The sequence below is a fragment of the Ostrea edulis genome, chromosome 8 (genome assembly GCF_947568905.1).
Source record: "Ostrea edulis chromosome 8, xbOstEdul1.1, whole genome shotgun sequence".
Taxonomy (NCBI): Eukaryota; Metazoa; Mollusca; class Bivalvia; order Ostreida; family Ostreidae; genus Ostrea; species Ostrea edulis.
Genome location: NC_079171.1, coordinates 1,378,919 through 1,391,747, shown reverse-complemented (window position 1 = coordinate 1,391,747; position 12,829 = coordinate 1,378,919). Strand labels below are relative to the sequence as shown.

The following is a 12,829-nucleotide window of genomic DNA, read 5'->3' as shown; positions in this document are numbered from 1 at the left end:
AAGAGGCCCATGGGCCACATCGCTCACCTGAGTCACATTGGCTCATATTGAAAGATTTTTCCAATATATTCACATATAAAATTTAAATCCCTATTGTGGCCCCAACCTACTCCCGAGGACATGATTTTTACAAACGTGAATCTGCACTATGTCAGGAAGCTTCATGTAAATTTCCACTTTTCTGGTCCAGTAGTTCTTGAGAAAAATTTAAAGATTTTCACTATATATTTGGATGTAAAACCAATCCTACCACCGGGGGGGGGGGCATGGTTTTAATAAACTTAAACCTGCACTACGTCAGTAAGCTATCATGTAAATCTCAGCTTTTCTGGCTTTGTGGTTCTTGAGAAGATTTTCCCTATATATTTGTATGCAAAATTCTGATACCCTATTGTGGCCCCATCCAACCCCCAGGACCTGGGGCCATGATTTTAACAAACCTGAATCTGCACTATGTCGGGAAGATGTCATAAATTTGTACTTTTCTAGCCTAGTGGTTCTGGACAAGAAAATTTTACGTATATATATTTGTATGTAAAATTTTGATCCCCTATTGTGGCCCCATCCTACCCCAAGGGGCCATGATTTTAAGAAATTTGAATCTGCACTTTCTCGGGAAGATTTCATATAAATTTGTACTTTTCTAGCCTAGTGGTTGTGGATAAGAAGATTTTCAAAGATTTTTTCTGTATATTTGTAAGTAAAACTTTGATCCCCTATTGTGGTCCCATCCTACCCCCGGGGGCCATGATTTTACCAAACTTGAATCTACACTATATATGGAAACTTTCATGTAAATTGCAGCTTTTCTGGCTAAGTGGTATTTGAGAAGAAATTTTTTAAATGATCCCATCCTATTTTGGCATTTATGTGATTATCTCGGATCTCCCCTTTAAAGGGGACATGACCCTTCATTTGACCAAAGTTGAAAGCCCTACAACCAAGGATGCTTTTGGCCAAGTTTGTTTATAATTGGTCCTGTGGTTCTGGAGAAGAAGTCGAAAATGTAAACCTTTTAGAAACCGACAGACAGACAGACAGGCAATGGCCTACAGAAGATCAGATTAATTAATTGAATATTGCTTAACATCCCTCTCGAAAAATATTTCACTCATATGGGGACGTCACCACTGTCGGTGAAGGGCTGCAAAATTTAGGCCTATGCTCGGCGCTTATGGCCTTTGAGCAAGGAGAGATCTTTATCGTACCACACCTTCTGCAACACGAGACCTCGGTTTTTGCGGTCTCATCCGAAGGACCACCCCATTTACTCGCTTCTTACGACAAACAAGGGGGTACTGAGGACCTATTCTAACCAAACTACAACAAAGCCTTCTCATAAAGAATCTATATACATAAGTATGAAAGACCTACATATAGCTTAAATAGTTCAAAATATATTTCTAAAGATTTTCCTTATATATCAGAATATAAAACTTTGATGCCCTATTTTGGCCCCACCCTACCCTTAGATACTATGAATTGTACAAACTTGGACCTACTCCATGTAAAGAAGCTTTCATGTAAATTTCCAGTTTTCTGGCCCTATGGGTTTTGAAAAGAAGCTTTTTAAAGATTGTCCCCTTTTCACTCATACATAAAACTTTGATCCCCTATTGTGGTCCCCCCCCCCCCCCCCCCCCCCCCCCCAGTCATGATTTTAACAAAATTGAATCTGTACCATGTCTGAAAGCTTTCATGTAAATTTGAACTTTGGCCCATTTATCCTTGAGACGAAGATTTTTAAAGATTGTCCCCAAATATTCCCATGTAAAACTTTGACCCCTATTTTGGCCCCAACTTATACCAGGGGACCGGGGGAGGGGGGGGGCATGATTTTAATAAACTTAACTCTGCATGATGTCAGAAAGCAGCAATATTAGTTTGAACTTTCCTGGCTCAGCGGTTCTTGAGAAGAACATTTTTAAATGGTACCACCCTATTTTGCATTTTAAAAAAATTGTACATGCAGGGTTTGACACTAAGGCACGTCCGACCGACCGAGTCTACTAAATGATAGGTCCGGTCGGGTAAAATGTCGATAAACTAGTCCGACTGGTCGTGTTGAAAAGATGAATAAGAAACTTTACTTTAAACCATAAGATATTTTATTCTTAACTCCCCCCTCCCCCCAATACCTGTTAAGAGTTTGCGAGCAATTTTGAACCGATTGATGACATAATCTTTATTTTCAGTTCTAATATATTAGTCACTGTCGGAATTGATGTTCTAGGACATTTATTCAAATACTTTGAATGTTAAAGGGACTGGTTCACGTTGAACAGAAAAGAAAGGAAAAGGTTGGGATGAAACAAAGCAGGGCTTATGAAAGAGAAAAAAAAAATAAAATGGTTGAGGTCATTTTATTTAGCAAATGGACTTAATGAATTTCTGCGCCGGATAGAATTGAAAGAAACAGAAAATGCGTTTAATTGAAAATAAAATCATCAAATTGAATTACGAGACTTTTTTTTTTTTTTTTTAGAGACTATTAAATACTTTTTATTTCAAACTTCATTTAAATCAGGTATTTATATATGAAAAAATCCCCAGGGTTTTTTTTCCTGGAAAGTTGGTCAGGGCTAGTGGATGTAAGGTCAGGTCTATTAAATATCATTTGAAGTAGCCCGACTGGTCTAGTGCTCAAAAAAGTAAATGTCAAAACCTGACATGGCCCTTCATTTGAATAAATTTAAATCCCTTTCATCCATGAATGATTTTTACCAAGTTTTATTGAAATTGGCCCAGTGGTTCTGGAAAAGAAGATGAAAATGGGAAAAGATTACGGACAGACCGACCGACAGACAATAAGTGATCAGAATAGCTCAGGTGAGCTAAAAACAAGTTCACTTATTCAATTATTTCTCAAAGTGAAAATGATGTAATCTACTGCATATTTCATTTTCAAGGTAACAATGAGTTGCAGACAGACAGACTAAAAACAGTTTCATTGACATCAAGATCCACCGACACAATTCTGTGTAGATGTATGTATATATAGGAACCATTACCTTTTTAACATCACCTTTCTTTCCTCAGTAGTGCAGGGCCTCATGGGAGTCCAGTGCGAACCTAAAAACATCAAGGGGTAACATTTATTTGAATATCACCGTGGTGATCAATTCACTTTGATCTGAATGAAACACTTTCTTAGAAAACAAATCCCTGACCATGCTCACTGCTAATCATGTACTCAATTGAAATTCAAACTTCAAATTAACAAGAGGCCCATGGGCATTAACAGTAACCTGAGTACCATACATGTATATAGGAAAGTGTTGTCTGTTGATGAGTGATTCTTTCAAACACGAAGAACCGAATGAGCTTCAGATTTTGTAATCAATTATTGCATATACAAAACGTATCTGTTTGTATGCAATTTTTGTCACAAGTATGATTTTTTATTCTCTTCTTATTACAAAGTTCTCCACTAGATACAAAGTGGGAGGGACGGACAGAAGATAGATGTGTAGACAGGCAGACACGGTGATTCTTACATCTAAACCTAATCTACAGGGGCTAATTCTGAACTTCATTTGTTTGTTATATATTCAGAGGTAAAAAACAGATTTTCAAGAATACAACGTGCTGTTTTCACTACAATTGTTTGCTTTCTAGGTCTTCTTGTAGAAGAATTTTATGTAAGAAGTGAGAGTTGACATAAAATAATGTAAACAAGTTAACTAAAAATAAAAATATGATTCGGTATCATTAAAAATAACCTGTTTGAGTTATCAACAGTACCACACGGTATTTGATAAAGAACAGGAGCAAAGAGAGGTAACTCATTTTGACAAGAAGATAACTCGCATGTGTTATTTTCCTCTAATAACGTGCTTGCATTATGGCCATGGCTGTTTGTAAAATACTCTTGAGAAGTTAGAGTTACTGCTTTTTCAGATATGATCTTAAAAAATGGAGGTTCCTTGTCAAAACAGACGTTGACATGTTAAACAAGAGGAACTGTGAGCAATGCTCACTAAGAATATCTCCCCCCCCCCCCTCCCGCTTACCCCAATCTCCCAAAGGGTGTTGGTAATAGGTACAACTTCAGTATTATGATCCAAAAGGTATCTAGGAACACAGAATCTCAATGCGATGAAAAAAGCCATTAAAGAATTTAAATGGAAACCATATTGCTACTTCGATGTCCAGTGCGCGTGACCTTTGACCCCAAAATCGATAGGGAACATCTTCATCCCATGGGTAGTCCATATGTATGATATGGTGACTGTAGGTGGAAAGGATAACGCTTTAGAGCCCGGAAACCATATTGTTACTTCAATATCCAGTACACTTGACCTTTTGACCCCCAAATCGATAGGGAACATCTTCATCCCATGGGTAGTCCATATATATGATATGGTGACGGTAGGTGGAAAGGATAATGCTTTAGAGCCCGGAAACCATTGCGTCTACAGACGGACGGACGGACAGACAGACGGACAACCCGATTCCAGTATACCCCCCACAGCTTGTTGCGGGGGGGTACAATAAACCCACTGCCACAGTCCTGATCACTAAGGATAGGTCTAGACATGTTAAATAACCCTCACTGCCACAGTCCTGAGCATTAAGTATAGGTCTAGACATGTTAAATAACTCTCACTGCCACAGTCCTGAGCACTAAGTCAGTCTATGCAAAAGTTTTTTGGACCACACAGGACATTCGGTCCTGTGTAATCAATGAACACACTGGACCGAACCAAATTTTGTCAGACCGAAAAACCTAACGTAAAAAAGTGAAACACGTGAAAATGCAAAACCAAGGGAATCTTATTTATTATAATAGTAATACTATACCAGGGATCCCTCCCGTATAATACTCTAGACAGTCCATGCGGTTTTAATCACATTCATTTACGTATTTGGATTTGTGTGCTATTTTTTACTTATAACAAACATTTAAATGACTCCGCATCAAAATAGTAAAGCTCAAAACCGGACATTGAGACATCGAACATTCCGGTCCGGTGTAAAAAATGATGCGTCGGACCTGAGGCACTGCACATCGGTCAGGTCCGATGTCTTTCGCATAGACTGCTAAGTATAGGTCTAAATTTGTGGTCCTTCATTTACAGCTGGTGATGACTTAGTATGAATGAGAATTTCTTGAAGCGATGTAAAGCAAACAAACAAAACAGTATTACTATCTGACAAGTTTGATTGTTTGATCCTTTAAATGAAATAATGCACCACAGGGGTGCAGGAGTCCTGAAATTTACAATATCTGCCCCCCTTGTCCCAAGAATGCTTCATACAAAATTTGTAATTTTTGACAGATGACACACGACGATAGACGGAAAACAATAGCAATAGGTCACCCGAGTGACTCAGGTGACCTAAAATAGCCAATATTATCAAGTTGTGACTAGACATTGATATCCTCCTTTAAACACTCCATGTCATTCATATCCAGAGTTACAAATACAGGTAAATTATCCATGTAATAAAGAAACTCTTATAATACCACTCTGCTTTTATCTTCCTTTTCTCTTTCACACAGCTGTCCTGAGGATTCTGTTAAAAGTAATCTAAGTTGTTAATAATTTCATGATTCTATTATATATTGAACAATCATAGCTTCAGATAAATTTGAATTATTGTGAGTATACATACAATGTTTGTTTGAGTCAATGAGGAGTGCAATACAATGAAATTTCCTAATGCCAAGGGACATGACTCTGACAAAATATTTTTACTTGACCTAAATATTTAACAAACTTGACCTGTGTAATTTGATACATTGATATCCTGACCATTAATTCAAAATGTCCACATACTACTGAGACAACCAAAGACTGAAGAGTCTAACAAGAGAGGTAGTGACTGCTTTTTCACCAAACATCCACAATTAGAGGTAAATGGGGTAGGATCTTAAAACTGAGGTCATGGTAGGCGTTAGCACGATAAAGAACCCTCACTACTATGACCTTAAATTTATGAAGCTTCAATAAGAGAAACCCATTCTTGAATGAGACAGAAGATAATGTATGATCTTCAAAATCTTATCTTATTTTCATTATTTCCAACTTATCTAACCTCTTTAAGAAGATGGGAAGTATTGAACAAATTCCATTAACAGCCCCCCCCCCCCCCTCCCCCCAACATGTGGAAAGATTGGAAAAGATCACATAGAATTTCTAACTGATATTGGCCTTGTGATAAGTAAAGAATTGAATTAAAAGTTTTGAATAGTTTACAGAAGACAGGTATGACAAACTTTAATCAAGAAAACTCGGATGTAAGCTCAAACCTATGTACACTGATATCATAAAACTCAGCTGTGAGTTTAAACATGTTAAACCTGTTCTGAGATCACAAAACTCAGCTGTGAGTTTAAACATATTGAACCTGTTCTGAGATCACAAAACTCAGCTGTGAGTTTAAACATATTGAACCTGTTCTGAGTTCATAATATTTTGATATCAATGTTACAACTGTTACCAGTGCCTGTTTTCTGTTCTTCTGTCTTTGTGATGCTGATATATCTAGCTGTTATCATCTGTGGAAACAAAAATACACAATTCATCATATACTAGCATGTGATACAGTTACTGTATTGAAACGTATTCAACAGAAATAGTTACAATGCAAGAGAAGTCTTTGAAAAGTCTCAGGAGTCTGGTGCCCGGGGCCTGGTAAAGTTAGGAGAACGGATGTGAAACTTGCAAATTCACAAGTCCAGGCAGAAATTTACTTTCATTAAACTTTTTTCTGTGATGTTTCTATTTTTGTTCGATACAATCAATTCAAATGAACGATGGATACATCTGCCTGAAGTGCATGTGTTAAAACAATGTAAAGACTGCAATGGTTGACTGGGGAGAAAACAAGAGGCCTGTGAGCCACAATCACTCACCTGAGTTACCTTCGCCCTGCTATTGTTCAGCTGTTCTTTGTTTTTCTTGCCCCAAATGTTACAACATAACTGAAATACAAGGTTAAAAGGTCAACAATCATGATATGAAATGTACGGTCTTGTCATAATGACCGATCATGGATTTACTGTTGTTGAGAAGAATATTTTCCTATATATATTATCGTCCAAAACTTGGATCCCTTGTGAACACACACTATCCACAGGGGCATGGATTTGGGGGTACTGATTTCATCAAATTTGAATCTACACTACCTGCGTGTCCTAGCATATATCAACATGACAGTACTACACGGAGCTCCGTTGTTCTTGACAAGAACGTTTTCAAAGATGTTTGTTATGTACACTCAAGTAAAACTCCTATCCCCTCAAATACCCCACCCTGCCCTTGGAGGCCGCGATTTGAACAAACTTGATGGTACCCATGTCACGAAGCCTTTATGCAAGTTTCAACTTTTTTGGCCCAACGGATCTTGAGAAAATTTTCAAATGATTCCACCCTATTTTTCCATTTTCTTGGTTATCTCCATTTTGAAGGGATCATGCCTCTTCCTTTGAACAACTTGATTCCCCTAAGGGCCTTCCTCCAAGGATCATTTGTACCAAGTTTAATTGACATTGTCACACCAGTTCTAGAGAAATCAAATAGGCAAAAACTGTGCATACGGATGAACAGACAGACAGTGCACAAAAAGTGATCAGAATATCTCACTTGAGTTTCCAGCTCAGGTGAGCTAAAAATGTGAAACATTTACAGATACACAGTTTGCTGATGACAAATCATAAAAACTCACTTGAGTTATCAGTTCTGATGACATCTAAATTGTTCTAAAATCATGATGTCTAAGAATTAATGATACAGCTGTTTATACTACCACATGTCAATCCTTTCTTCCCCCTTTATGATGCCCTGCACTACATCTAAGTATTGTCACCTGTAGGAAAAACAAGAAATGATATGATCCAAAATTCACTGTCAAGGAATTCGCGTTACATCACTCAAAGCTTTGTGTCCAATTTTTCAAACTAAAGACATCACTATAAATGTTGTTGCAAACTGAAGATTGGTATCAGGATCATGTTAACTAGGCAGGCCGAGATAGTGACACTTGAAACAATTGAAATACAATTAAGATTAAATTCATTAACATAGAGTGATGTAACAGGGACACTGCAAGTTTAAATCAAATTTATAAATAAGAGATCATATAGATATCTTTATTGTGACTTTCATTCTACTTCCTTTTAAAAACGAAAGGCCCACAGGCCTTATTGGTCACCTGAATACTAGTGAAAAAGTATCACTACTTCCATGGTCTATGCTATCTAGAAAAAATTCCCTGTTCTGAATATCTAAGCTAAATTCTAATGTTCAGCAACAGTATAAAACAAGATGTGTTCTTAAAACTTCACTGTCCTCAAAAGTGCATACAGCAGCAATTTTTTTCTACCCATTGGTACTGGTACCGGTACCCATTCAATTGGGAAAAATAGCGTCAAAATCAAACAAATTGGAAATTTTTTACCAATGTATCGGCAAATGATTTTAACTAAAAGAAAAGAAAAAAGAGAACAAAACAAGAAGTAGTCATCTCTTTACAAACTTTTTTACGGTAATATTTGCTGTTGTGAGACATAGGGAATAGTTGTAAGCTCGTTTTAGAATCGTCGTAGCTCTACAAAACATGCACACTGCCATGATCTGTACTTTCGATTTAATACAGGAAGTGAACATTTTAGTTAATTTGTACAACGTTTCAGACCAAGTAAATTACGATGTCAGCGGTCTATTTTTCGGCAAGTAAATTGGGAATTTTTAGTCTCAAAATTGGGAAAAAATCAATGGTTTTTGGCATTGGGAATGATACCGTTTATCGGTAGCAGTTTTATAAGGGAAAAAAAACCCGCTGTACACTGATGAAAGGCTTTAGATGATAAGTGTATTAACATTAAAACATCAAAATATATGACTAATTTGGACTCATCCTAAAGTCATAACCCTGGGTTGTGAAATTCACCATTTTTTGTACATCCTTTTCTGCTATTTCTATATAAGTACGGTATGCATTTAGATTTTATACAGTATCAGCAAACTTACACATAAATACTATATACTAAATTTGGCCCCATTCTGGGGGTCAAACCCCTTACTCGCCAGGGGAAAATCAAATTTACAAGTTTGGTAAAAGACTACCTGCTCTATCCATTTTGTTTCAATTTAGTATCAAAAGCACTAAAGTAAATGTTATTTAAGTGTTTTACACATAAACACTATATAACGAGTTTGGCCCTGCCATGAGGTCAGAATACCTACCCACGGGATCATGAAATTTACAATTTTGGTAGAGGACTTCTTCCTCTACATCAATATGCATTTAAGTTTTTCATACATGTGAGTGGTTCTTGAGGAGAAGATTTTTGAAAATTGGTCATTTTTGGGCAGTTTTTGCCCTTCCCCATAGGCCCCAGGAATCCTAAAATTTACAATTTATGTTCCCTTTCTTCCAAATATTTTTTCATACCAAATTTGAAAAGAATTGAACTGATAGTTATCAAGAAATTTTTTAAAATGTCTATTGTTCACACATTTAATAACTGACCATTTTGGTCCCACCCTCATACCAAAACCCCTATCCCTGGGATCATCAAATTTACAATTTTGGTAAAGAACTACCTTTTCTTTCTAAATATCTATTTACTTTCAATTTAGTACCATAGCATTAAAGAAGATGTCAATTAAGTGTTTTACACATAAACACTATACAAGAAGTTTGACCCCGCCCTGGGGTAAGAGCCCCTACCCCAGGGATCATGAAATTTACAATTTTGGTAGAGGCCTTCCTCCTCTACATCACTATGCATTTAGTTTTTCTCACATGTGTGTGGTCATTGGATTTAAAAGAGACAAAATTTAAAAGACATTCTGGTACATAAGAAACACAATAAGGCCAACATTAAAAATATGTTTGCCCTTCCCCAACCCACCATTTTCAGTCTGGGTAGGTATGTAGGTAAATTATTTTATTTTGTTTGAATATATTGCATTGGAAAAATAATTATAGAAACTTTTTTCTTGATTTACATTGTATAACTTTATGTATGTATGCTGCGTCTATGCTTTTATACAGTGCAGATACATATATTAGCATTAAGCTATTTTCTCCACTTCAAGCTGCAAGTAAGCTCTGCCTGCTTTAATTCTTGTTCATGAAGCATGTAATCTTTTTTCTGTACTAGTATACACCTTTCTATCTATCACTTCACATTTGTAGTATATGCACCCTCTGATCCTTAACACCCTATGTACATGTACACTACGGACAACGCTGGTCCCGTATTAGACCGCGCTCCCCCCCGAGGTGTGTTAATCCTTCCTGTGTTATCCCTCCGCGGGATTTCATCACGGGGCAGATTTATAACGCCGCAGTGTGAAGTACCGTTATTTACCTGTTAGGACAAACTACCTGTACAATAGCTATTTTATTCGTCGGCAGAAAATGCGTATGGCTTGCTTATATGGACAGCTATCTCGCATTACATACTGGTATTTTAAATAAATCATTTAAGAAAAAATAAGAAAATAAATTAGGGACCTATATTGGTCCCTACTAAAACCAGATATACTTGGGATTTAATTAACATATTTATACACCTCCAATTTTTTTAATTCTCAGGGAAAAAACACCAAAAAAACAAAAAAAAAACAACACCCCAGCATTTAATTTGTTTTTTATTAATAGTATTTTATGCTACATATAATGATAATGTATCTTGGATTAGGAGCTGTGTCCTAATAATTTTGACAATAAAAATATAATACAATGACCGTATATGAGTGCAAGATTAATATGTTCTGTCTGTTTTAATGGCGTTTGTGTAGACTTCGAGAATTGGTTCAAACATTTATTCATAACAAAATATTATTTTGTATGTTATAGGAATAAAAAAATGTAAGTTTTATATTATGCTAAAAGAAAAAATTTTGTTTTCCAACTTCAATCGAACTTCACTTATATATGTACACCTGTCGGGTCCGTGCTGCACGTGTTCTTAAAACAACACGCAGGGGAGAAGACCCTGTGTATATATGTTCAACGCGTTGCATACAGGATGTCAAAATTGTAAATGTCTCTAACAATTCCTTCGTCAAGTGCTGGTTTCCTCGCTTACAACTATTCCTTTTATTACGGTACATATGAATGTCAGCATCATCGAAATTACTCTCTAATTGCATGTTGAATCAAAATCCATCAAAATCCATCATACTTTGTAGAGTAAGGCCACACATATACGACAGGGGTGGCGTATACCCCAAAAGTGCGTTTTACTCGTTATCTACTTTGTGGTATTACATTACCTCCCTTAAAATATGCAATGCCTTTCTCTCACAATCTCTCTCTCTCTCTCTCTCTCTCTCTCTCTCTCTCTCTCTCTCTCTCTCAGATATTCAAAGCCCTAAAAATGTAATTAAAATTTGACAATTTGAAATTTGGATCAATTAAATATTTCATTTTAATTAGATTGATGCTTTATTGGTATTGAATACCAAGCGGTGTTCATGTGGCGTGTCTAATGTTGTCTTAGCAGTTTCACGGGTAGAGCGTGCGCTGATCGAGGTCTTGGGCGTTGAAGCAGACAGGAAGTGTTATGCAACAGTTATACACATACCCGAGACCGGTTTTTTTTCCACAGTCAGTAATGTTAAATATAGTATACTCTCTCTCTTCTAGACCATCGTAGAACACAAAATATAGTTCGTTAGAGTTTTATCGAATAAAAAATTAGGAACAATATAAAAGAGAATATAAGAGAGAGATATTTAATTGAAAATGTTAAAAAAAGACGAAACCTGTGTAAAATAAAGGTAATTTAGAGCGTTAACTGAAATGACGACAAGAAGAGTAAACTACATCCGTGGTGTGATTTGGTCGCGATCAGCGATGGAGAAACTGGTGTCGGTCTAGCTTACTAAGTTGAAAACGTTTGTTGATCACAGATTTCGAAAGAAATTCAAAGGATCTGAGAGAATTGATGGTGGATATGATGGGTCAAGTTAACGTTAAGCTCTTAAGTCAGCTTTTTGGAAAGAAACAACGGTATGTTCATCGTTAGGACTCGCGGTAAACGTAGCCATGCAGGAGACGATTCAAGACAGTAGGACAGATTTAGACAAAGCGCAGGTAGGTTGCGTCTTTTATTTACCTTCAGTGTGTGTAAAAGAAAATAAAAACGAACTGACGGAGTTTTTGTTCACTTGAGAAATTTCTGTTGTAGGATTTTAATGAAGACTCGCACCGGTACCCTGACATGAACATCTAAATTTTTCGAGCCTCGAAACCAGCCTCACTTACGATCATGGCGAGTCATAGCCGTGATGGAAGCAATGCCAGGAAACAACAGGTTAACTTATCATCATAAAGTAAATAGGCTTATAACTCTGTCTACATGTTTTCGCTTCCAATATCATAGAACTTTATAAAATCGCCATGCAGAAGTTGAAGACGGTATTTAAAACTGTATAAAATGAAACAACAGAATGATATGTTTAATGTTTCTCTTTTATAAATTGATGAAATTCTTGTTTGTTTACAAAATAAAATCTGTATAAATATCCTGCTGCGTTTGTTTCTGTTATGATGTCATTGCAGTGGCGGATCCAGGTTTTACGAAGGGGGGTGGGGGTGAAAGTCAAGTATTAACCAAAATACTCAGCCATTTTGGGTGCCAATCTGGAATTTTACTCGCACTATTTCTATTATTTAAATTTGTGGCGAGAGTGAGGGGGGTGTCTAAATCCCCCACTGCATTGCATAAGCAAGAACCCAGGTGAAAATACAGGAACTGACTTTTGAAGCGGTGATTGTATTCATACGCAAGAACAAACTGATCACGTGACCAAATTCATGTCATACGAAATTGAACATCGATTTCATTAGTACTGTCATATAA

At 36.6% G+C, this 12,829-nt stretch overlaps 2 protein-coding genes and 1 long non-coding RNA gene across 3 annotated transcripts in view; 1 reads left to right on the top strand and 2 right to left on the bottom strand.

Moving 5' to 3' along the window:
- LOC125667347 (uncharacterized) overlaps positions 1-12,829 on the bottom strand; it is an 88,555-nt gene that overhangs the window by 12,073 nt on the left and 63,653 nt on the right. The gene's annotated exons all lie outside the window — the stretch shown is intronic.
- Positions 1-12,829, bottom strand: part of LOC125682852 (uncharacterized) — a 265,876-nt gene that overhangs the window by 240,846 nt on the left and 12,201 nt on the right. The window contains exons 2-5 of the mRNA XM_056147887.1: positions 6,863-7,815; positions 6,448-6,505; positions 5,471-5,520; positions 3,012-3,072 (exon numbers count right to left, since the gene is read on the bottom strand). The gene's annotated coding sequence lies outside the window, so the exon portion shown is untranslated. The remainder of the gene's footprint in view (positions 1-3,011; positions 3,073-5,470; positions 5,521-6,447; positions 6,506-6,862; positions 7,816-12,829) is intronic.
- On the top strand, positions 11,815-12,492 carry LOC130049834 (uncharacterized). The gene is made up of 2 exons (XR_008798180.1): positions 11,815-12,060; positions 12,155-12,492. It is a non-coding gene; the product is annotated as an uncharacterized LOC130049834 (long non-coding RNA).